Below are 22,442 nucleotides of genomic sequence, written 5' to 3'. Positions count from 1 at the left end.
TAAATAAAGGTTTTTTTTATTTTTCACAAAAAATGATTTAAATCTAAAGTAACAAACTCCACATAAACATGTCACACTATTACTATAGTTTCAGGAAGTTTTTAATAAATCAATACGGCAGAGAAATATGTACTACAATTTGTAATGTATCTTACCATAGACAAGTGCTACATTCTCTTCCTAAGTGCCATTTTTTTCCTTCCATTCACCTCCTAAACTTATCTTTCACTTGAAAACTGGTAAATTAGGGATGGACTGCCTGTTCACTGAGGAATTAGATTACAGCTTCCTATTAGAAAGGGTGAGAGGAATACAGTGAACGAGAGGCAGAACAGGTGCTTTATTTTTTAAACTCAAGTAAATTTTTCAAGATTTTTAAAACATTTTACAGAAAAGAAAAACATGATATCCAAAGCAGACCATTTAAACCCTAAGTTCCCTACCCCACAAACTCACCCTTTCAAACACCAGTCATACTCGACCAGAACCCAAATTACAGTACACATAGAAATATAAAGTCCGAAACACCTACAATATGTCTTTTCATACTTTTGTGAGGACCTGCTAACCAGCATTCAGTCCAGACATATTACAGAATATCTTTTAGGCCTGTCCCACACGTCCAGATAATTCCGGTACCGGAAAAAAACGTTATCCGTGTCCGTGTGCTCACGTAGGCCATCCGTGTGGCACACGTAAGCTACAGTAAGCGCTGTCCCCCCAGCATGGTGCTGAAGCCGCCATTCATCCGTTCTCTCCAGCGCTCGCTGGGGAGAAGGGATGAAAAATCCTTTTTTTTTTGTTTTTATGTGTTTAAAATAAACTTTAGGGCATCCTCCCCCCTCCCACCCCCTGTGCGCCCGGCCGCCGGCATTAAAATACTCACCCGCCTCCCTCGACGCTTGCTCTCCGCCCGGCAGCTTCTCCTGCACTGAGCGGTCACGTGGTGCCGCCCATTACAGTTGATGAATATGCGGCTCCACCTCCCATAGGGGTGGAGCCGCATATTCATCACTGTAATGATGATTGACTTTAATGGGTCCGTGTAATCCGTGCACTCCCACGAACACTGACATGTCTCCGTGTTTGGCACACGGAGACACGGTCCGCAAAAAATCAATGACATCTGCACAGATGCATTGATTTCAATGTGTCTACGTGTGTCAGTGGCTCCGGTACGTGAGGAAACTGTCACCTAACGTACCGGAGCCACTGACATGTGAAACCGGCCTTAAGGCTCTTAAACATCAATAATTAATAGTCCCGATCCTTCCAATCCTGTGTCGGTGACTTACCCCTGAAGCAGTGGACTGTCTTTCATGTGGAATATTGAATGTGTTTCAAATTCGTTCCTGACCCCATGTGGCAATCAGAATAACATTCAAAACAATGCACAACTTGAAGAATTAATTGAGTCTTAAGATGAAATATCACCATTTATTCATTGAGGTAGAGCCACTTGTTTGAACAATGGTTAACTGCATGATGGTGTAATATGACGGGAGACTAATCTGATTTCCCCTGTAACTGCGACCGGTTTCCTGCTCCCACAGCAGCATGATATCATTCTGATGCTCTAGTCTGCAGTGACATTTTAGTTCTACAGCTTTTTGATAATTTTTTTTTCCCAAACTGGGCTGCCTACTCAAAATGCATTCTTACAAGGGCTTTATAAAGAGGTAAAATACTTTCTTTTGTAGAAGCAATGTTTTTCCTAATACAAGACAGATTGTAGGCATTTGGGGCAGCAGACTTGCATTCCATGCTATAAATTAGTGTCACCTCACTCCTGTACTGCTTATTTCAATCCCCATGTGTCACCTGTCTGATGCCAGTTAATGCATTGTAATATTGCTCCTTGTACATGTAATTCTGATTGACATGCTGAAATCTGACCATGCTTTTTTAACCACTTCCTTGCTGATTAATCCTTTGGATGCCTTGTTGAAATTGACTCTGGACTGTATGACATATCTGTTACCTTTCTTCTATTCCTGATCCCCTAAACTTCTCCTCAGCTATCCTCCTGACTATGTCACTGTTCAATGTTTTGGTCAATGTCCCAACCTCTACATATACATTTTAGATATACATGTGTTAGGTGTCGAGTTCCCACCGCTGCACAGGGGAAATCTCGAACCATGTGCTAGGGCTAGCGGAACGCACCGAGTAAATAGATGAAGTTATTGGTGCGTTCGCAGCCCGGGGTCCACCGTGCAGGAGGAACCTGCTGCTAGCAAATGGCACTACATGGCGGTATAAGCGAACTCTGTTACTTCACAGAGTCGCCGACAAAAGAAAGCACTGTGCCCTGTTAGACTCACAGGAGTACACAGCTAACTGCTGAGCTGATAGCAGTCAGTGGTCTTGCACACTTACAACTCCTCACTGGAGGTGCCGGTATACTAGGGGCTTATTTCAGCCGGGACCCTGAATACATACACACAAAACTCCTCACCAGAGATGCCGGTATTCTAGGGGCTTATTTCAGCTGGGGCCCTAAATACATACACACAAGACCACACTGGCGCAAAGCACATAACATAGATTGATACTAGCGCATGGCCGTGCGGTCATGCGAACCTTTTATAGCAGCAGCAACTTCAGGACCTTCCTAGAGGACCAATGGTAGTTGCTGCAGTACCAGATCATGTGACCCTTGATCTCCAATGAGAGATCTTACCCTGGGCATGCTCAGAAGGGGAAAAGTAGGACTTAGTCCCAAAGACGTCTGCCCGCCGCTGACCAGTACTGGCTACAATGGCAGAAGCAGGAAAGGCAGCAGTAACCCTTTGCACAGTATGAGACTGAGCGAGACGCTGGGACCGACGCCTCCACTGAGCAGGCTCCACTGCAGCAGAAAAATGGGAGACCGCAGTGGAGATGGCTCGAGATTCCCCCTGTGCAGAGGCGGGAACTCGACCCCTAACATTACCCCCCCTCCTAGGGCCCCCGCCTCCCTGGACCTTGCTACACTCGAAGGCAGCAATGAGCTGCAGAGCCTGAATGTGCTCAGCAGGCTCCCAGGACCTGTCCTCAGGACCATAACCCTTCCAGTCCACCAAATAAAATGTTTTGCCACGTACCACCTTGCACCCAAAATAGCGTTCACCTCGTAATCGTCCGTAGACAAACCCGATGTCCCGGCAGATGACTCGGAAAACCTGGACATGTATACGGGCTTCAAGAGGAACACATAAAAGGTGTCGGTGATACCCAGCCATGGTGGAAGGGCCAGACAGTAAACCACAGGGTTAACCTGTTTGACAACCTTGAAGGGGCCCAAGTAGCGAGGTGCAAACTTTGTGGACTCAACTCGCAGCCTGATGTTACGGGCAGAGAGCCACACTAAGTCGCCAGGAGCAAAGGTCGGAGCGGGGCGCCGATGTGCATCAGCGGAGGACCTCATTCTCCTTGGAGGAACGAATGGCATCCTGAGCGCGGTCCCAAATGTCCCGTGCCTCCACAGCCCAGTCTGCCACCCTGGAGTCGGCGGAAGACACGGGCATAGGCACAGGAACCTGTGGATGCTGACCGTAGTTAAGGAGGAATGGGGTCTGTCCAGTGGAGTCAGCTACGGCATTGTTCAGCGCAAACTCCGCCCATGATAGCAAGGATGCCTAGTCATACTGCCTGGCTGAAACAAAATGTCGCAGATATGTGACCAAGGTCTGGTTGGCCCACTCTACCAACCCATTCGTCTCAGGATGATATGCAGAAGAGAGATTCAACTTCTCCCCTATGCTTCCAAACTACTGGAACAACACGTCTACCTTGAACTGTCCTCCCATCTCTCTTCTTGCTCCCTCTTTGAATGCTTACAATCTGGCTTCCGGTCACACCATTCCACTGAAACTTCCCTACCTAAGGTCACCAATGACCTCTTAACCGCCAAGAGCAAGCGACACTACTCTGTCCTCCTCCTCCTCGACCTGTTGGCTGTCTTTGACACAGTGGACCATTCCCTATTATTACAGACCCTCTCATCCCTTGGTATCACAGACTTGGCCCTATCCTGGATCTCATCATACCTAACAGACCGGACATTCAGTGTCTCCCACTCACACACCACCTCCTCTCCTCACCCACTATCTGTCGGAGTCCCACAAGGTTCAGTCCTAGGGCCCCTGCTCTTCTCCATTTACACCTTTGGCCTGGCACAGCTCATAGAATCTCATGGCTTTCAGTATCACCTCTATGCTGATGACACACAGATCTACATTTCTGGACCAGATATCACCTCCCTACTAACCAGAATCCCTCAATGTCTGTCCACTATTTCATCCTTCTTCTCCGCTAGATTTCGGAAACTTAACATGGACAAAACAGAATTCATCATCTTTCCCCCATCTCATGCGACCCCCCCAATGAACCTATCCATTACAGTAAATGGCTGCCCACTCTCCCCAGTCCCACAAGCTCGCTGCCTTGGGGTAATCTTTGACGCTGATCTCTCCTTCAAACCACATATCCAAGCCCTTTCCACTTCCAGCCAACTTCAACTCAAAAATAATTCACGAATCTGTACATTCCTCAACCAAGAATCAGCAAAAACCCTAGTCCATGCCCTCATCATCTCTCGCCTTGACTACTGCAACCTCCTGCTCTGTGGCCTCCCCTCTAACACGCTCACACACCTCCAATCTATTCTAAACTCTGCTGCCCGAATAATCCACCTACTCCCCGGCCTCTGCCCTCTGTCAATCCCTTCACTGGCTCCCCATTGCCCAGAGACTCCAGTACAAAACCCTAACCATGACGTACAAAGCCATCCACAACCTGTCTCCTCCATTCATCTGTGACCTCGTCTCCCGGTACTTACCTACACGTAACCTCCGATCCTCACAAGATCTCCTTCTCTACTCCCCTCTTATCTCCTCTTCCCACAATCGTATACAAGATTTCTCTCGTCCATCGCCCCTACTCTGGAACCCTCTACCACAACAAATCAGACTCTCACCTACCATTGAAACCTTCAAAAAGAGCCTGAAGACCCACCTCTTCCGACAAGCCTACAACCTGCAATAATCACCGATCGACCAAACTGCTGCATGACCAGCTCTATCCTCGCCTACTGTATTCTCACCCATCCCTTGTAGATTGTGAGCCTTCGCGGGCAGGGTCCTCTCTCCTCCTGTACCAGTTATGACTTGTATTGTTTTAGATTATTGTACTTGTTTTTATTATGTATACCCTTCCTTACATGTAAAGCACCATGGAATAAATGGCGCTATAACAATAAATAATAATAATAACTCAATGCTGAGAAGACGACAAAGCTCTCTCCAGAACCGAGATGCAAACTGGGGACCCAGGTCACTGATAATTTTGTCCGGCATACCGTGTAGGCGGAAGATGTGTTTTATAAACAATGCTGCCAAGGCCCGTGCAGAAGGTAGCCGTAGAAGCGGCACCAAGTGCACCATTTTAGAAAATGGTCGGTGATAACCCAAATGATAGTGCAGCCACGAGACTTGGGTAAGCCCACCACAAAGTCCATCCCGACCATCTCCCAGGGCCTGTCTGCCACCGGCAAGGGATAAAGTAACCCAGCTGGCCGTTGTCGAGGAGACTTATTTTTGGCGCAGGAGACACATGCCCGAATATAATCTTGTTGTGGATTCTGTTTGTGGGCTCCCTCTGGTGGTTACTGCTGGTACTGGGTGACTTTGGTGGGTTGCGGCCTTTGGTTTCCACCTGTCCATCTGAGGCTGGGTGTTTCCTATTTTACCTGGCCTTTCTGTCATTCCCTTGCCGGCTATCAATGTATTCAGATGTGCTCTGTTTGGTTCCTGCCTACCTGCTCCCAGATCTTTCAGGATAAGCTAAGTGCTGATTTTCAGTTGTTGTTTTTTTTGTCCAGCTTGCTTATTATGTCTCTATGCTAGCTGGTAGCTCTAGTGGACTGAGGTTCTCCCCATGTGCCATGAGTTGGCACATGGGTTCTTGTAATCTCAGGATGTTTTTTTGATTAGGGTTTTTTGCTGACCGCTCAGACCCCTTTTGTACCGTTCTGCTTTCTAGTTTACAGCGGGCCTCAATTTGCTGAACCTATATATATCATCTCTATGTGTGTGCCTTCCTCTCATTTCACCGTCAATACATGTGGGGGGCAACTATACCTTTTGGGGTTCATTCCTCTGGAGGCAAGTGAGGTCTTTATTTTCTCTGCAGTACTAGTTAGCTCTTAGGCTGGTGCGTGGCGTCTAGAACCAACGTAGGCACGCTCCCTGGCTATCTCTAGTTGCGTTTGTCAGGCGTAGGGCAGCGGTCAGCCCAGGTTCCATCACCCTAGAGCTCGTCCGATATTTTGTATTACTTTGCTTGTCCCTTGCTATCCCTAGCCATTGGGATTCATGACAGTATAGCCGGCCCACAAAGTGTTAATTGTTTGGGCTGAAGCAGGAGAAAAAGAAGTGTTTAAGGGAAATTTTTTTTTTTTTTCCCTTCAGAGTTTTGCTGCCTAGCCCTTAATTGCTGTCTAGCTGCTTCTTACCTCCTCTTAACCCTTGAATGGCTCTGATATTAGCTGTTTAACATGGATGTCCAGAGTTTGGCTTCCAGCCTGAGTAATCTCGCGGCAAAAGTTCAAAACATACAGGATTTTGTTGTTCACACTCCCATGTCTGAACCTAGAATTCCTATTCCAGAGTTCTTTTCTGGAGATAGATCTACCTTCCTGAATTTCAGGAACAATTGTAAATTGTTTCTTTCTTTAAAATCTCGCTCCTCTGGAGACCCTGCTCAACAGGTCAAGATTGTAATATCTTTCCTGCGAGGCGACCCTCAGAATTGGGCATTTGCATTGGCACCAGGGGATCCTGCATTGCTCAATGTGGATGCGTTTTTTCTGGCATTGGGATTGCTCTATGAGGAACCCAACCTGGAGATTCAGGCTGAAAAGGCTTTATTAGCCCTCTCTCAGGGGTATGATGAAGCGGAAATATATTGTCAAAAATTTCGGAAATGGTCGGTGCTTACTCAGTGGAATGAGTGCGCCCTGGCTGCAAACTTCAGAAATGGTCTTTCCGAGGCCATTAAGGATATTATGGTGGGGTTCCCTACGCCTACAGGTCTGAATGAGTCGATGGCTATGGCCATTCAGATTGATCGGCGTTTACGGGAGCGCAAACCCGTGCACCAGTTGGCGGTGTCTTTTGAACAGGCACCTGAGACTATGCAATGTGATAGAATTCAGTCCAGAAGTGAACGCCAAAATTATAGGCGGAAAAATGGATTGTGTTTTTATTGTGGTGATTCAGCTCATGTTATATCAGCATGCTCTAAACGCACAAAAAGGGTTGATAAATCTTTTGCCATTGGTACTCTGCAGCCTAAGTTCATTTTGTCTGTGACTCTGATTTTTTCACTGTCTTCCATTTCCGTCGATGCCTATGTGGATTCGGGCGCTGCCCTGAGTCTTATGGATTGGTCATTTGCTAAACGCTGCGGTTTTAGTCTGGAACCTCTGGAAGTTCCTATTCCTCTGAAGGGAATTGACTCTACACCATTGGCTATGAATAAACCACAGTATTGGACACAAGTGACCATGCGCATGACTCCCGTTCATCAGGAGGTGATTCGCTTCCTTGTACTGTATAATTTACATGATGTACTAGTGCTTGGTCTGCCATGGTTACAAACTCATAATCCTGTCCTGGACTGGAAAACAATGTCTGTGTTAAGCTGGGGATGTCAGGGGGTTCATGATTATGCACCTCCGATTTCAATCGCTTCATCTACTCCTTCTGAGATCCCTGCGTTTTTGTCTGACTATAGGGATGTTTTTGAGGAGCCTAAGCTCAATTCGCTCCCTCCGCATAGAGATTGTGACTGTGCTATAGAATTGATTCCTGGCAGTAAGTTCCCTAAGGGTCGTTTATTTAATCTGTCACTGCCAGAGCATACTGCTATGCGGAATTATATTAAGGAGTCCTTGGAAAAGGGACATATTCGTCCATCTTCGTCCCCTCTGGGAGCAGGTTTTTTTTTTCGTGGCAAAAAAAGATGGTTCCCTGAGGCCTTGTATAGATTATCGCCTTCTGAATAAGATTACAGTCAAGTATCAGTATCCATTGCCATTATTGACTGATTTGTTTGCTCGCATTAAGGGGGCTAGGTGGTTCACTAAGATAGATCTTCGCGGTGCGTATAATCTGGTGCGGATAAAACAGGGTGATGAGTGGAAAACCGCATTTAATACGCCTGAGGGCCATTTTGAGTATTTGGTAATGCCTTTTGGACTCTCCAATGCTCCGTCAGTCTTTCAGTCCTTTATGCACAATATTTTCCGTGAATATCTGGATAAGTTTATGATTGTGTATTTGGATGATATTTTGGTGTTTTCTGATGACTGGGAGTCTCATGTTCTACAGGTCAGGAAGGTGTTTCAGGTTCTGCGGGCCAATTCTCTGTTTGTGAAGGGCTCAAAGTGTCTCTTCGGAGTCCAGAAGATTTCTTTTTTGGGGTACATTTTTTCTCCTTCTACTATTGAGATGGATCCCGTCAAGGTTCAGGCGATTTGTGACTGGACACAACCTACATCTGTTAAGAGCCTTCAGAAGTTCTTGGGGTTTGCTAATTTTTATCGTCGGTTCATTGCTAATTTTTCCAGTATTGTTAAACCTTTGACTGATTTGACTAAAAAGGGTGCTGATGTTGCTGATTGGTCTCCTGCGGCCGTGGAGGCCTTTCAGGAACTTAAGCGCCGGTTTTCTTCTGCTCCTGTGTTGTGTCAACCAGATGTTTCACTTCCTTTTCAGGTTGAGGTTGATGCTTCCGAGATTGGAGCGGGGGCGGTTTTGTCACAGAGAAGTTCTAATGGCTCGGTGATGAAGCCATGTGCATTCTTCTCTAGAAAATTCTCACCCGCCGAGCGCAATTATGATGTGGGTAATCGGGAGCTTTTGGCCATGAAGTGGGCATTTGAGGAGTGGCGTCATTGGCTTGAGGGTGCTAAACATCGTGTGGTGGTCTTGACTGATCACAAGAATCTCATTTACCTTGAGTCTGCCAGGCGTTTGAATCCTAGACAGGCTCGTTGGTCGTTGTTTTTTTCTCGTTTCAATTTCGTGGTTTCTTACCTGCCAGGTTCAAAGAATGTGAAGGCAGATGCTCTTTCCAGGAGTTTTGTGCCTGACTCTCCTGGAGACTCTGGGCCTACTGGTATCCTTAGGGATGGGGTAATATTGTCCGCCGTATCCCCAGACTTGCGACGTGCATTGCAGGAGTTTCAGGTGGATAAACCGGATCGTTGTCCACCAGAAAGACTGTTTGTTCCGGATGATTGGACCAGTAGAGTCATCTCCGAGGTCCATTCTTCTGTGTTGGCTGGTCATCCTGGAATATTTGGTACTAGAGACTTGGTGGCCAGGTCTTTTTGGTGGCCTTCCTTGTCTAGGGATGTGCGTACCTTTGTGCAGTCTTGTGAAGTGTGTGCTCGAGCTAAGCCTTGCTGTTCTCGGGCCAGTGGGTTGTTGTTATCCTTGCCCATCCCGAAGAGGCCTTGGACGCACATTTCCATGGATTTTATTTCTGATCTCCCGGTTTCACAGAAAATGTCCGTTATCTGGGTTGTGTGTGACCGCTTTTCTAAGATGGTTCATTTGGTGCCCTTGCCTAAGTTGCCTTCCTCCTCTGAATTGGTCCCTTTATTTTTTCAGAACGTGGTTCGTTTGCATGGGATTCCGGAGAATATCGTTTCTGACAGGGGATCCCAGTTTGTGTCTAGATTTTGGCGGACGTTTTGTGCCAAGATGGGCATTGATTTGTCTTTCTCGTCTGCATTCCATCCTCAGACGAATGGCCAGACGGAGCGAACTAATCAGACCTTGGAAACTTATTTGAGGTGTTTTGTTTCTGCTGATCAAGATGACTGGGTTGCTTTTTTGCCACTGGCCGAATTTGCTCTTAATAATCGGGCTAGTTCTGCCACGTTGGTCTCTCCTTTTTTTTGTAATTCGGGGTTTCATCCTCGTTTTTCCTCTGGTCAGGTGGAGTCTTCGGATTGTCCTGGAGTGGACGTGGTGGTGGACAGGCTGCATCAGATTTGGAACCAGGTGGTGGACAATTTGAAGTTATCTCAGGAGAAGACTCAGCAGTTTGCTAATCGCCGTCGCCGCGTGGGTCCCCGACTTCTTGTTGGGGATTTGGTGTGGTTGTCTTCTCGTTTTGTCCCTATGAAGGTCTCTTCTCCTAAGTTCAAGCCTCGGTTCATCGGTCCTTATAGGATCTCGGAGATTCTTAACCCTGTATCTTTTCGTTTGGATCTCCCAGCATCGTTTGCTATTCATAATGTGTTCCATCGGTCGTTGTTGCGGAGGTATGAGGTGCCCGTTGTTCCTTCGGTCAAGCCTCCTGCTCCGGTGCTGGTGGAGGGAGAATTGGAGTATGTTGTTGAGAAGATCTTGGATTCTCGTGTTTCCAGACGCAAACTCCAGTATTTGGTTAAGTGGAAGGGTTATGGTCAGGAGGATAATTCCTGGGTGGTCGCCTCCGATGTTCATGCGACTGATTTGGTCCGCGCCTTCCATAGAGCTCACCCTGATCGCCCTGGGGGTTCTCGTGAGGGTTCGGTGACCCCTCCTCGAGGGGGGGGTACTGTTGTGGATTCTGTTTGTGGGCTCCCTCTGGTGGTTACTGCTGGTACTGGGTGACTTTGGTGGGTTGCGGCCTTTGGTTTCCACCTGTCCATCAGAGGCTGGGTGTTTCCTATTTTACCTGGCCTTTCTGTCATTCCCTTGCCGGTTATCAATGTATTCAGATGTGCTCTGTTTGGTTCCTGCCTACCTGCTCCCAGATCTTTCAGGATAAGCTAAGTGCTGATTTTCAGTTGTTTGGTTTTTTGTCCAGCTTGCTTATTATGTCTCTATGCTAGCTGGTAGCTCTAGTGGACTGAGGTTCTCCCCATGTGCCATGAGTTGGCACATGGGTTCTTGTAATCTCAGGATGGTTTTTTGATTAGGGTTTTTTTGCTGACCGCTCAGACCCCTTTTGTATCGTTCTGCTTTCTAGTTTACAGCGGGCCTCAATTTGCTGAACCTATATATATCATCTCTATGTGTGTGCCTTCCTCTCATTTCACCGTCAATACATGTGGGGGGCAACTATACCTTTTGGGGTTCATTCCTCTGGAGGCAAGTGAGGTCTTTATTTTCTCTGCAGTACTAGTTAGCTCTTAGGCTGGTGCGTGGCGTCTAGAACCAACGTAGGCACGCTCCCTGGCTATCTCTAATTGCGTTTGTCAGGCGTAGGGCAGCGGTCAGCCCAGGTTCCATCACCCTAGAGCTCGTCCGATATTTTGTATTACTTTGCTTGTCCCTTGCTATCCCTAGCCATTGGGATTCATGACTGTCATGATCTCAATGGCAAGAGATCATAGCATCAGCATATATAGGAACTAGCTCTTGGAAGATGGAAACTGAGCTGACCATGAACTAAACCTAACGCACAACTAGCAGTGGCCGGGTAGCATGCCTACGTTGATTCTAGATGCCCAGCACCAGCCGGAGGACTAAATAAAGCTAGCAGAGGAAAATATTAGTCCTAGCTCACCTCTAGAGAAATACCCCGAAAGGAGACAGAGGCCCCCCACATGTATTGGCGGTGAATCAAGATGAAATAACAAACGTAGTATGAAAATAGGTTTAGCAAATTTGAGGTCCACTTACTACATAGCAGAAGACAGAAAGGACACTTTCATGGTCAGCTAAAAAACTCTATCAAAACACCATCCAGAAATTACTTTAAAACTCTGGCATTAACTCATAACACCAGAGTGGCAATTCCTGTTCACAAGAGCTTTCCAGACACAGTAACGAAGCTACAGCTGTGAACTGGAACAAAAATGCAAAAACAAACATGGACAAGAGTCCAACTTATCTAGTAGTTGTCTAGGAGCAGGAACAAGCACAGAGAGGCTTCTGATAACATTGTTGACCGGCAAGCAACTAACAGAGCAGCAAGGTTATATAGCGACTCCCACATCTTGATGGGAACAGGTGAACAGAGAAGATGAAGACACCAGTTCAATTCCACCAGTAGCCACCGGGGGAGCCCAGAATCCAGATTCACAACAGTACCCCCCCCTCAAGGAGGGGGCACCGAACCCTCACCAGAACCACCAGGGCGATCAGGATGGGCCCTATGAAAGGTACGAACCAGATCAGAGGCATGAACATCAGATGCATTCACCCAAGAATTATCCTCCTGGCCGTATCCCTTCCACTTGACCAGATACTGGAGTCTCCGTCTGGAAACACGAGAGTCTAAGATTTTCTCCACAACGTACTCCAACTCACCCTCAACCAACACCGGAGCAGGAGGCTCAACGGAAGGCACAACCGGTACCTCATACCTGCGCAATAATGACCGATGAAAAACGTTATGAATAGAAAAGGATGCAGGGAGGTCCAAACGGAAGGAAACAGGGTTAAGAATCTCCAATATCTTATACGGGCCGATGAACCGAGGCTTAAACTTAGGAGAAGAGACCCTCATAGGGACAAAACGAGAAGACAACCACACCAAGTCCCCAACACGAAGACGAGGACCAACACGACGACGGCGGTTAGCAAAAAGCTGAGTCTTCTCCTGGGACAACCTCAAATTGTCCACCACCTGCCCCCAGATCTGATGCAATCTCTCCACCACAGCATCCACTCCAGGACAATCCGAAGATTCCACCTGACCAGAGGAAAATCGAGGATGAAACCCCGAATTACAGAAAAACGGGGACACCAAAGTGGCAGAGCTGGCCCGATTATTGAGAGCGAACTCCGCCAATGGCAAAAAAGCAACCCAATCATCCTGGTCAGCAGACACAAAACACCTCAGATATGTCTCCAGGGTCTGATTAATCCGCTCAGTCTGGCCATTCGTCTGAGGATGGAAAGCGGACGAAAAAGATAAATCTATGCCCATCCTAGCACAGAATGCCCGCCAAAATCTAGACACGAATTGGGTCCCTCTGTCAGAAACGATATTCTCAGGAATACCATGCAAACGAACAACATTTTGAAAAAACAGAGGAACCAACTCGGAAGAAGAAGGCAACTTGGGCAGAGGAACCAAATGGACCATCTTAGAGAAACGGTCACACACCACCCAGATGACAGACATCTTCTGAGAAACAGGCAGATCTGAAATAAAATCCATCGAGATGTGCGTCCAAGGCCTCTTAGGAATAGGCAAGGGCAACAACAATCCACTAGCCCGAGAACAACAAGGCTTGGCCCGAGCACAAACGTCACAAGACTGCACAAAGCCTCGCACATCTCGTGACAGGGAAGGCCACCAGAAGGACCTTGCCACCAAATCCCTGGTACCAAAAATGCCAGGATGACCTGCCAACGCAGAAGAATGAACCTCAGAGATGACTCTACTGGTCCAATCATCAGGAACAAACAGTTTATCAGGTGGGCAACGATCAGGTCTATCCGCCTGAAACTCCTGCAAGGCCCGCCGCAGGTCTGGAGAAACGGCTGACAATACCACTCCATCCTTAAGGATACCTGTGGGCTCAGAGTTACCAGGCGAGTCAGGCTCAAAACTCCTAGAAAGGGCATCCGCCTTAACATTCTTAGAACCCGGTAGGTATGACACCACAAAATTAAACCGAGAGAAAAATAATGACCAGCGCGCCTGTCTAGGATTCAGGCGCCTGGCAGTCTCAAGATAAACCAAATTTTTGTGGTCAGTCAATACCACCACCTGATGTCTGGCCCCCTCAAGCCAATGGCGCCACTCCTCAAAAGCCCACTTCATGGCCAAAAGCTCCCGATTCCCAACATCATAATTCCGCTCAGCGGGCGAAAATTTACGGGAAAAGAAGGCACAAGGCCTCATCACGGAGCAGTCAGAACTTTTCTGCGACAACACTGCCCCAGCTCCGATCTCAGAAGCGTCGACCTCAACCTGAAAAGGTAGAGCAACATCAGGCTGACGCAACACAGGGGCAGAGGAAAAACGGCGCTTAAGCTCCCGAAAGGCCTCCACAGCATCAGGGGACCAATCAGCAACATCAGCACCCTTCTTAGTCAAATCGGTCAATGGCTTAGCAATATCCAAAAAACCAGCAATAAATCGACGATAAAAGTTAGCAAAGCCCAAAAATTTCTGAAGACTCTTAAGAGAAGAGGGCTGCGTCCAATCACAAATAGCTTGAACCTTGACAGGATCCATTTCAATGGAAGAGGGGGAAAAAATATATCCCAAAAAGGAAATCCTCTGTACCCCAAAAACACACTTAGAACCCTTCACACACAAAGAATTAGACCGCAAAACCTGAAAAACCCTCCTGACTTGCTGGACATGAGAGTCCCAGTCATCCGAAAAAATCAGAATATCATCCAGATACACAATCATAAATTTATCCAAATAATCGCGAAAAATATCATGCATAAAGGACTGGAAAACTGACGGAGCATTTGAAAGACCAAAAGGCATCACTAAATACTCAAAGTGGCCCTCGGGCGTATTAAATGCGGTTTTCCACTCATCCCCCTGCCTGATTCGCACCAAATTATACGCCCCACGAAGGTCAATCTTAGAGAACCACTTGGCCCCCTTTATGCGAGCAAACAAATCAGTCAGCAACGGCAATGGGTATTGATATTTAACAGTGATTTTATTCAAAAGCCGATAATCAATACATGGTCTCAAAGAGCCGTCTTTTTTTGACACAAAGAAAAAACCGGCTCCTAAGGGAGATGACGATGGACGAATATGTCCCTTTTCCAAGGACTCCTTTATATATTCACGCATAGCAGCATGTTCAGGCACAGACAGATTAAATAAACGACCCTTTGGGTATTTACTACCCGGGATTAAATCTATGGCACAATCGCACTCTCGGTGCGGAGGTAACGAACCAAGCTTGGATTCTTCAAAGACGTCACGATAGTCAGACAGGAACTCAGGAATTTCAGAGGGAATAGATGATGAAATGGAAACCACAGGTACATCCCCATGAGCCCCCTTACATCCCCAGCTCAACACAGACATAGCTCTCCAGTCGAGGACTGGGTTGTGAGATTGCAGCCAAGGCAATCCTAGCACCAAATCATCATGTAGATTATACAGCACCAGAAAGCGAATAATCTCCTGGTGATCCGGATTAATACGCATAGTTACTTGTGTCCAGTATTGTGGTTTATTATTAGCCAATGGGGTGGAGTCAATCCCCTTCAGAGGAATAGGAGTCTCCAAAGGCTCTAAATCATACCCACAGCGTTTGGCAAAGGACCAATCCATAAGACTCAAAGCGGCGCCAGAGTCGACATAGGCGTCCGTGGTAATAGATGACAAAGAGCAAATCAGGGTCACAGATAGAATAAACTTAGACGGTAAGGTGCAAATGGAAACAGATTTACCAAGCTTTTTAGTGCGCTTAGAGCATGCTGATATAACATGAGTAGAATCACCACAATAGAAACACAACCCATTTTTCCGTCTAAAATTCTGCCGCTCGCTTCGGGACAGAATTCTATCACACTGCATACTCTCTGGCGATTTCTCAGTGGACACCGCCAGATGGTGCACTGGTTTGCGCTCCCGCAAACGCCTATCGATCTGAATAGCCATTGTCATGGACTCATTCAGACCCGCAGGCACAGGGAACCCCACCATAACATCCTTAATGGCATCAGAGAGACCCTCTCTGAAAGTCGCCGCCAGGGCGCACTCATTCCACTGAGTATGCACAGACCATTTACGGAATCTTTGGCAGTAAATTTCCGCTTCATCTTGCCCCTGAGATAGGGACATCAAAGTTTTTTCTGCCTGAAGCTCCAAATGAGGTTCGTCATAAAGCAACCCCAAGGCCAGAAAAAACGCATCCACATTGAGCAACGCAGGATCCCCTGGTGTCAATGAAAAAGCCCAGTCTTGAGGGTCGCCCCGGAGCAAGGAAATCACAATCCTGACCTGCTGTGCAGGGTCTCCGGCAGAGCGAGATTTCAGGGACAAAAATAATTTGCAATTATTTCGAAAATTCTGAAACCCAGATCTATTCCCCGAGAAAAATTCCGGCAAAGGAATTCTCGGCTCAGATACAGGTGCATGACAAACAAAATCTTGCAAATTTTGTACCTTCGTGGCGAGATTATTCAAACCTGCAGTTACACTCTGAAGATCCATTGCAAACAGGTGAACACAGAGCCATTCAAAGGAGAGAAAAAAAAAAAAAAAAAAAAAAAAAAAATTTCAGCAGACTACTTATTTCTCTCCTTTCTCAGCCAAGGATTTTAACCCTTTAGTGGGCCGGTCAAACTGTCATGATCTCAATGGCAAGAGATCATAGCATCAGCATATATAGGAACTAGCTCTTGGAAGATGGAAACTGAGCTGACCATGAACTAAACCTAACGCACAACTAGCAGTGGCCGGGTAGCATGCCTACGTTGATTCTAGATGCCCAGCACCAGCCGGAGGACTAAATAAAGCTAGCAGAGGAAAATATTAGTCCTAGCTCACCTCTAGAGAAATACCCCGAAAGGAGACAGAGGCCCCCCACATGTATTGGCGGTGAATCAAGATGAAATAACAAACGTAGTATGAAAATAGGTTTAGCAAATTTGAGGTCCACTTACTACATAGCAGAAGACAGAAAGGACACTTTCATGGTCAGCTAAAAAACTCTATCAAAACACCATCCAGAAATTACTTTAAAACTCTGGCATTAACTCATAACACCAGAGTGGCAATTCCTGTTCACAAGAGCTTTCCAGACACAGTAACGAAGCTACAGCTGTGAACTGGAACAAAAATGCAAAAACAAACATGGACAAGAGTCCAACTTATCTAGTAGTTGTCTAGGAGCAGGAACAAGCACAGAGAGGCTTCTGATAACATTGTTGACCGGCAAGCAACTAACAGAGCAGCAAGGTGATATAGCGACTCCCACATCTTGATGGGAACAGGTGAACAGAGAAGATGAAGACACCAGTTCAATTCCACCAGTAGCCACCGGGGGAGCCCAGAATCCAGATTCACAACACATGACATAATCTCTGACGTCACGGACCACATGCAGCCACCAGTACATCCTCGCCAGCAGCTCAGATGTCCTTTGTCCCAAAATATCCACCCACCCTGGACAAATGAGCCCAAGAGAGAACCTCCGGTCGCAAATTAGTAGGTACGAAAGTCTTGCCCAGAGGCACTGACTAGCGAAACCGAAGCTATGGTTCTCAGGCTCTCAGAAGGGACAATAAGCCGAGGCTCCCCTTCCTCCTCCTCAGAAGACACAACGGAGCGAGAGAGCATCAGCACGAATGTTCTCCCCGGAGAGATAATGGAGGGTCAAGTGGAACCGGGAGAACAAGGACTATCTGGCCTGACGAGAATTTAGCCGCTGGGCTGTTTGTAAGTACACCAAAAGATATCTCCACTCCGAGAAGGCCAACTTCATTGCTAGCAACTCCCTGTCGATGGAATAATTCCTCTCCGCTGGTGTGAAGGTCTTGGAGAAGCAAGGATGCTTCCGACCTTGAGCATCCTTTTGGAAGAGGACTGCTCCAGCACCAACGGATGAAGTATCCACCTCCAATATAAACGGCTTATCAACATCGGGACGATGTAGGATGGGAGCGCTAGCAAAATGAGACTTAATAGAAGTGAAAGCCTTGGAGACCTCTTCAGACCACAATTTGGGATTTGCTCCCTTCTTGGTGAGAACAACCAAGGGAGCTACCAAAGTTGAGAAGTGGGGGATGAAATGGCGATAGTAATTAATCAACCCCATAAAGCGCTGCACCTCTTTAAGAGATGGGGTTCTTGCCAGTCCATCACAGCCTGTAGTTTGGCAGGATCCATAGCCAATCCCTGGGTGGAGATGATATAGCCCAGGAAAGGTAAAGACTCCTGCTCAAACACACATTTCTCCAACTTTGCATAGAGGGAATTTGCCTGTAAGAGGTCGAAGACTCTGCAAACATCTCTCCGGTGGGAGTCAATATCTGGAGAGAAGATGAGAATATCATCCAGATAGACTACGACCGAGGTGGAGAGAATATCTCAGAAGATATCGCTAACAAAGTTTTGGAAAACGGCTGGGGCATTACAGAGCCTGAAGGGCATCACCAGATATTCATAGTGCCCATCCCTGGTATTAAAAACCGTCGTCCATTCGTCCCCCTCACGGATGCGAATCAGGTTATAAGCACCCCGCAGATCTAATTTGGTAAATACCCTTGCTCCCCATAGCCTATCAAAGAGCTCAGAAATCAGGGGCAATGGGTACTTATTCTTAACGTAATTCTCTGTTCTTCTGCACGAAGAAGAACCCTGCCCCTGCAGGTGACACTCTTCCTAATGAACCCTCTTGCCAAATTCTCCTGGATGTATTGGGACATAGCCTCCATTTCCGTGAGAGAGAGGGGATAGACCCGTCCCCAAGGTGGTTCTGCTCCAGGCATGAGATCAATAGGACAGTCATAGGGGTGGTGAGGTGGAAGGGTCTCCGAAGCCTTTTTGGAGAACACATCTGCATAGGACCAATAGCACTTGGGAAGGGAAGTAAGATCTGCAGGTATCTCTGTAGTGGTAACCTGAATGCACTCCTTCACACATCTGCCCTTACATGATTCACTCCAACCCAATATCCTCCCAGAGGTCCACTCAATATGTGGGGAGTGGAAACGGAGCCAGGGTATTCCCAGCAGAATCTCGTCTATTCCCTCGGGAATGAAAAGAAGGGAAATAATCTCCTGATGGGAAGGGGACATGGATAATGTGAAAGGGATAGTCTGATGTGTGATTTGTGAGGGTAGTGTCAACCCATTCACTACTCGAACAGTCACCGGTTTGGTGAGCATCACCAGAGGTATTGCATGGCGGTGAGCAAAGGCAGAGGACATGAAATTCCCCTCTGCTCCTGAGTCCACACAAAGCTCGACTGTTAGAGTGGATGAGCCTAAAGTGATTGTCCCTTTAAAGGACAGCTTGGAGGAAAATGCCGCTGTGTCTAGTAAACCTCCTCCAATGGTTACTAGACACGATCGTTTCCCGACCGCTGTGGACATTTATTAGCATAATGTCCTAACTGTTGGCAAATATTACAAACCATGGGTACTTGAGCGGCCCGGGACTTAGGTCCCGCTCGAGAAACCTCCATGGCCTCATGGCAGTCAGATGACTGAATGGAAGATTCTAGAGGTCTGGCGAAGGTGGGAGCCAGCCAGAACCTCTGCCTACACTGGGTCCGCTCTAACCTTCGCTTGTTAAAAAGGAGGTCGATGCGGGTAGATATTGTAATGAGCTCCTCCAGTGTGGCAGGAATCTCCCTGGTGGCCAAGGCGTCCTTCACATGGTCTGCCAGTCCTTTCCTGAACACCAGAATAAGGACTTTATCCAGCCACTCCAGCTCTGAGGCCAGAGTCCGGAACTGGACGGCGAACTGGCTGACCATGGACGAACCCTGTGTTATTGCCAACAGTTGGAGCGCTGTATCGTGGGTGACACAAGGTCCTAAAAAGACCTGTGTGGGGTTAAATTCCGTGCCAATATCGCTAATTGGTCGCGGCCAGCCAGGCGCGACCAATCAGCGAAGCGTGGTTGAAATCCTGCACCAATTCGCAGCCGGACTGCGTTTCACTGATTGGTCGCAGTTGGCCGGGCACGACTAATCACCAAAGCGGTGTTTAAATCCCGCGGCAATATCGCTGATTGGTCGTGGCTGGCCGCGTAGTATAAAGCACAGCCACATAGTATATAGCACAGCGATGTAGTATATAACACAGGCACGTAGTATATAGCACAGCCCACGCAGAAGATAGCACAGCCATGTAGTATATAGCAGCCACGTAGTATATAGCACAGAGATGTAGTAGATAACACAGCCCACGCAGTATATTACACAGCCACGTAGTATATAGCACAGACCACGCAGTAGATAGCACAGCCACGTAGTATATAGCAGCCACGTAGTATATAGCACAGCCACATAGTATATAGCACAGCAATGTAGTATATAACACAGCCCACGCAGTATATAACACAGACATATTATATAGCACAGCCCACGCAGTAAACAGCACAGCCAAGCAGTATATAGCACAGCGATGTATATAGCACAGCCCACATAGTATATCACACAGCCATGTAGTATATAGCACAGCCCAAGCAGTAGATAGCACAGCCACGTAGTATATAGCAGCCACGTAGTATATAGCACAGCCACGTAGTATATAGCACAGCAAAGTAGTATATAACACAGCCCATGCAGTATATAACACAGCCACGTAGTATACAGCACAGCCCACGCAGTATATAACACAGCCACTTAGTATACAGCAGTGTGGGCACCATATCCCTGTGAAAAAAAGAATTAAAATAAAAAATAGTTATATACTCACCTTCCATCGTCCACTGAAGCTGTCCCTCTCCTCACGATGCTCTCGGCAGCTTCCGTCTCGCGAGACCGCTAAGTCTTCTGGGTAATTTCGCAATGCATCTCTGGGAATGGAAGCTGCCGAGAGCATCGGGAGAAGCGGGAAAGCTGCGGAGGTGACGGAAGGTAAGAATAGCATGATTTTATATTTTTTAAATTATTTTTAACATTATATCTTTTTATTATTGATGCTGCATAGGCAGCATCAATAGTAAAAAGTTGGTCCAGGATAGGGTGACACACTGGCGCTTACTGGAGGGGAGTAGGGAGGGGGCACTGACTGGAGGAGAGTAGGGAGGGGCCAATTCGCTGCGGGACTAAGCCTGTCGCTGATTGGTCGCTGCATGCTGGCCGCGACCAATCAGTGACGCGGGATTTCTGTTACAGACAGAAAGACAGACAAACAGACGGAAGTACCCCTTAGACGATTATAAAGATAGATGGATAATCTATCTATAGATATATTTATAGATAGATATATCGATAGATACATAGATATACTAAACATCGGGGTTGGTATTATCTATCTATCTTATCTATTATCTATTTATCTATCTATTATCTATCGATATATCTATCTAGCTATCTATAGATATATCTATCGATAGATATATTTATAGATAGATAATAAATACGATAGATACGATAGATCTATTATGTATCTATCTATCCCATATCTATCTATCAATCTATCCTCTATCTATCTGTTATCTATCATCTATTTGTATGTGTGTGTAAACATTCTTCAATGGAGTATGTAAACGAAGAGGTTGGACAAGACATCACCCTTTTTTTTGTATATCTATTGAGCTTACAAAAACACACAAATCCGCATGAAAAACGCATCAAAAACGCATGAAAAATGCAGGTGACCTGCCAGTGACCTCAGGTGCAGATTTGGACCAGATTTTACCTGTGTCAAATCCTGATGCAATCCTGAAAGTGGAAATATAACTCACAATCACAGTATACTCTTAGCTACTTTTCCTAAATATATATTAAAAAATCAGCCTCCTCCATGACCCCTCTAGCTGACCTTTCCATCTCCAAGAGAGGTGTGTTTTTTGACATTTTAGCAAAAAAAAAAAAAGTTTCATCCATTTTCTCATAATTAAAGAAACCTTGAATTCATGCAATCTTTGTCTTCAGAACTCCTCTAGCCTGGGAACTGAGTGTTATTAAGGTTACATATCAGATTTCTATATTTTAAAGACTGTCAACATTTATCAAACCTGGCCATAAAGCAGGAAATGCATCAAACTAAAAACATATCTAGAATTTACCTGAAAACTCCACACTGCTAAAAAAAATTGCTATTTCAATGGTCTCTCTGCTCTTTGGAAACTTATTTGGGACTGGTAAGCTCAACATACACATGTGACAGCTATTGCCAATCACAGGCTTCACCAGTTATCCTGTGGCCCATGAATGTAGAGGTCATTGATTAGCTACATCTGTCAACGAGAGCATTTTGGGGACCCCATTGCTGTTGGGTACTTAACAGAGACCTGCCGGACTACCGGGCTAGCAGCAATGGAATTTAAGGTAGAATTACAAGGTAAGTAATAATTTTTGGTATTCCCTCCTTTGTGTCCATTTCTTAAAAACACTGTACAACCTAATTTGTACCTATATACCTATGCAAAGAACATTATCACTGCAGGCAACTTGCCAAAGACTGGTGGGATTAATGGAGCTGTAGCATTAGAATGAGTTGTGAATCCAAAGATAAGTAATGACTTTTGGTTTTTCACCACTCTTTGGACATTTTTGCCACAAATCCCGGAAAAACACTTAAAAATGTAACTTAGGTGCAGAATAATGGATCAAACATACCAAATTTAATATCACAATACTAATGGATGAGTAAAAAAAACTTGGCAACATATACGTTTTAGATATACATGATTAGAAAATACGCTTGTACTATAATGTACTTAGAAGATTAAAGAAGTAATACATGACACTGAAGATTGTCTATTACAACCCTATTATTTTACAATATCACTAAAAATTACCATATCACTGATGATTTGGTCTAAAAGCCTAAATA

The 22,442-nt window shown here is 46.2% G+C and overlaps 1 protein-coding gene across 5 annotated transcripts in view; it reads right to left on the bottom strand.

Annotated features, from left to right (window-relative positions):
- Positions 1–22,442, bottom strand: part of LOC143765179 (uncharacterized) — an 87,332-nt gene that overhangs the window by 419 nt on the left and 64,471 nt on the right. For 4 of the 5 annotated variants that reach the window (XR_013213331.1, XR_013213333.1, XR_013213330.1 and 1 more), the window contains one exon: positions 156–289. The exons of the other annotated variant lie outside the window; for it this stretch is intronic. The gene's annotated coding sequence lies outside the window, so the exon portion shown is untranslated. The remainder of the gene's footprint in view (positions 1–155; positions 290–22,442) is intronic. 5 annotated transcript variants of the gene reach the window in all.

Source organism: Ranitomeya variabilis, chromosome 4, assembly GCF_051348905.1.
Source record: "Ranitomeya variabilis isolate aRanVar5 chromosome 4, aRanVar5.hap1, whole genome shotgun sequence".
Lineage (NCBI taxonomy): Eukaryota > Metazoa > Chordata > Amphibia > Anura > Dendrobatidae > Ranitomeya > Ranitomeya variabilis.
This window is presented reverse-complemented; position numbering and strand designations above follow the sequence as displayed.